Consider the following 4,569-nt stretch of genomic DNA (forward strand, 5'->3'; position numbering starts at 1 on the left):
ACTAACAGACCTGTGTGGCATTGGTGTAGTAAGTCCTCAGGGGACATGAATTTAGGCTAATCAGTGTTTGTAATAATGCCTGTAACAATGCCTGTAGAGGAGATCTATTTACCACTTTGTTTTTAAATTTTTTTTAATGTTTTATTCATTTCTAGGAGAGAGAGAGAGNAGTCGGACGCTTAACCGACTAAGCCACCCAGGCGCCCCATTTTAAAAAAAAAATTTTTTTAATGTAACCACTTTGTAACTTAAGAAGGAGTTCTTTGAGGAGCCAGTTATGCCTGTCAATTACACAAGCCTCTTGGGGCCTATAGGCCCCAAGAAGTTCCATTTACTTCCTTTTTCAAGAGCCCAGCATTGTGTATTCTGAGAACTGAAATAAGTGTTTTGGTCATAACAATAAGATCTGGGGCTCCAAAGGGCATAAGAAGTTTCCTGTTGAAGTCCTTACACTATGACCTTAATACAGCTGATCCTCATTATGTGCAGATATATCTGCAAATTTGTCTACCTGCTAAAATGTATTTGTGACCCCAAAATCAATACTCATCACTTCTGTGGTTACTTACAAACATGTGCAGAGTGGCAAAAATATTTGAATCATTGGACCCACAAGTTCTCAGCTAGGTTTAGACAAGGCGGCACTCTAGCTTCTTATTTCACCTCTCATACTGTAAACAATGACCTTTCTTTTTTGTTTTTAAAATGTTCATTTATTTATTTTCAGAGACAGACAGACAGACAGACAATCCCAAGTAGTTTCCACACTGCCAGTGCAAAGCCTGATGCACAGCTCAAACTCACAAATCATAAGATCATGACCTGAGCTGAAATCAGGAGCTGGACCTTTATCCGACAGCCACCCAGGCACCCCGACAAGTGATCTTTTAACAGTATATTTACTGCCATGTTGTTCACATTTGTGTGGTTTTTGTTAGTGATTTCACTGTTTAAATTTGCCCCCATGTGTAGTGCTGACATCCTGTCTAGTGTTCCTAAGCACAAGAGGCTTGTGATATGCCTTCAGGAGAAAATACATGTTTTGGGCATGATTATAGTGCTGATATCAGTGAGTTCAATGTAAATCAATCAACAAGATATGTTAAATATCAATTTATTTTTTTTAATATTTTTATTTATTTCTAGGAGAGAGAGAGAGACAGCATGAGCAGGGAAGGGTCAGAGAGAGAGGGAGACACAGACTCAGAAACAGGCTCCAGGATCTGAGCTGGCAGTCAGCACAGAGCCCGATGCGGGGCTCGAACCCACGAACCGCGAGATCATGACCTAAGCGAAAGTCGGACGCTCAACCGACTAAGCCACCCAGGCGCCCCAATTAAATATCAATTTAAATGAATCAACACTATACACAGAATAAGATGTCTTTAAACAGAAACACACATAAAACAAGTTTATGTATTGATTAGTTGATGATAATATGACCAGAGGCTCACAAGAATGTAACCCAGTATTTCGACCTGGAACAATGGTTTCCTATTCACTAGTTCTGTGCTCATGATGACTTTTACAGGGCATAACTACCACAAATAACAAGAATCAACTGCATATGTAGAGACATCTGGTATCCTATGTATTAGTCTGCAAGGGCTGTCATAACAAAATACCATAGGTTGGGTGGCTTAAACAATAGAAATTTATTTTCTCACAGTTCTAAAGACTAGAAGTCCAATATCAAGGTACCAGCAAGATTGGTTTCTGATGAGACCCCTGTCCTTGGTGGATGGCTATTTTCTATGTCCTCATATGGTCTTTCCTTTATGTGAGAGTGGACAGGGAGAGAGCTCACTGGTGTCTCCTCCCTTTTCATATAAAGACCCAGTCCTATTAGATTAGGGCCCCATCCTCATGACCTCACTGAACCTTGATTACTTCCCTAAAGGCCATATCTCCAAATATAGTCACATTGAGGGTTAAGCCTTCAACATATGAATTTGTTGGGGACACAAATTTGTGGGGGAGCTGTAAGTGAGAAACCATGGACGAAGACCAAATATATATGAGGAATACATTTCAGTCATCTGAATGATTAAATACTTATTTCTTATAAATCACAATATCACACACACCTGTACTCAGGTTTGATGCACTCTGTTTTTCTTTCATTCTTTTTGCTTGTTTGTTACTAGATACACTTTGTTCCAGGGGGCTCCTCTCTACTGCTCAGATTTATAAATTTCTTCATCCAGAATCAGAATCATTAGGGTTTAGGGGCCTCCCCTATGGCAATGGTTGCTTTTTGGCACTGGGAGAACAGTTTAATACTAAATGTTTCTTACCCCTTTATCATCAATTCCTGGCCCACAGGCAACCATGGGTGTGCACTTCAATATCCTTTAGTGTCAGGACAGTGTGCAGGCAGCAGCAAGGGAAGCAACAGTACATGAGATAAGCAAGCTCACTACGCTATCCAGGACAATAACTATTAAGGTAACCAGGGTGCCTGCTTAGTTAATTCTCCCTGTGGTAGTAATCTCCTTCCTAACTGCAAACCTAACAAAGGGCCATCCCAGGGGTACACAATCACAATGACCACATGCCTGGCTGCCCGAAGTAACCAGAAATGGTCACCGGGTTAGAAGCAGTGGTCACTGCCTAACAAGTCATTAACCCAACCCCTAGTAAGGACTCAAGTGCTGGCTGATTAGGATGTTGCATGGTTACTACCTTTATAGGTGTGAGCCTCCAAGACTCTCTGGACACATAGCCCAAACTCAAAGGCACTTCACACTAAGATGTAGTCAATTAACTCCAATTCTTATATTAAGGAGAGTGTTTTAGGGAAGGAAGAGATGGCAATATTCAACAAAAATAACACAGTGCCACTCAGGCCAGAGCACAAGCCCACCAATAATTGGTGGTCCTGTCCCAGGGAGCCTTCACTGTATCACAGAACAGTTGGTCAAGGAGCAGCTAGTAAAAGCTCACCCGCTCTCTTTGATTGTGGCTGGATCACCATGTGTGTGATGACAATTGTTTTAATCACCTCCTCTTCACCCATTTGGTGAGGGAAGGAGGTCCACCCTAGAGGGGGATGGCTAAACACACATCACCCAACTCCAGACAGAAAACATCAATAGTTACATACTCACAGTCTGAAAGAGGACACTGCATATCATACAGCACACATGAAGGTTGCACTCTGATATAGCACGAATCAGAAGGATCTGTGAGAAGGCACCTGGGTGGCTCAGTCCTTAAGCATCTGACTTCGGCTCAGGTCATGATCTCATGGTTGGTGAGCATGAGCCCCACTTTAGTTAAGAACAAGAACCCTGCTTTGGGCTTCGGGTAAGAACACGAGCCTTGCTTCTCTCTCTCTCTCTCTCTCTCTCTCTGCCTCTTGCTCACTTGTGCCCCCCCCCTCAAAAAAAAAAAAAAAAAAGGATCTGTGAAAGGCAGGCTTTGTAGCATTAAGAGGGTGAGGTATCCCCTGCTTCCTGAGTTATGTGATTGGCTTGTTTGAATTACTGAATTACTGTGCTGACAGGGAACTGAAACCACTACTCTGGGATAATACACAGGAATACATCTAGTCCTTTTGATAAGAAGGATTGTTTGCCTAGTAGATCCTATGAGGGGTGGGGAGAAAAGTGTGAAAAGGAACTTATGATTAGTCCATTCAAGGCTCTCCCAATTTTACAAGATGTCAATACAACACAAAAGAGTAATTTTAGCCTTCAACCATGTGAAAATAAGAGAAACCTCATTTAACATTGAGATGGGAAGCCCCAAAAGGGGAGCTCTCAAGTACATACCTCACCGCAGCCTACGTAACCAGCAGGAAGAAGGAAGATAATTTTTGACAAGGGAGGACACTTTTCACATAATAAGTCTTTAAGAACAGGAAGATCCCTCCCTGACCCAGCAACAAAACATTAAACACCACCTGCAGCCAATGAGAACCCCCCCAAACCTCAAATGCTTGTTCTTCTCCAATAAACTATTTTTCCCCAAATCTTCCCTGATTTCCTCCTAAAACCTCATAAAAGCTGAACTTTCATCGGTCATTTCGGACTTGCCTATGGTTTGCTATAGCTTGCTTGTCCCAAATTGCAACTTCTCTGCTATTCCCAATTAACTCATAGTTTTACTTACATAAAATTGATCTTTGCTCTGTTTAAAGTTAATTTACTTGGTGGTCAGAAGTGGGATCCTAAGAAGACAAGCCCCAAAGGACAACAACTCTCAGAATCAAGTGAGGTATTCACACAGAGTCCTTGGTGCACATCACTTCTGCAAGTCTCCATCTACTTCCGGTTCAGTAATTCTCCTCTTGGATTTTGAGCTCTCTCCTTTTGGTTGAGCTCTTTGCCTTTACATGCAATCTATTTAAAGGCCCCATCCTTTTTGGTGAATACTCATTTGTTTTTCTGCATCTCTGAGTTTGAGTAATGGAATCCTAATCTTCTAAACATTCTCAAGAGGATCCTTCTTCTGGGACTCTTTTATAGTTTTTATATTTTTTTTAGTTTTATAATTTTGTATAGTTTTTTTATAGTTTTTATAGTTTTTTATAGTTGCTGCTTTTATAATTCCAAAACTATATTC

Source organism: Crocuta crocuta, unplaced genomic scaffold, assembly GCF_008692635.1.
Source record: "Crocuta crocuta isolate KB4526 unplaced genomic scaffold, BGI_CrCroc_1.0 scaffold1179, whole genome shotgun sequence".
Classification (NCBI taxonomy): domain Eukaryota; kingdom Metazoa; phylum Chordata; class Mammalia; order Carnivora; family Hyaenidae; genus Crocuta; species Crocuta crocuta.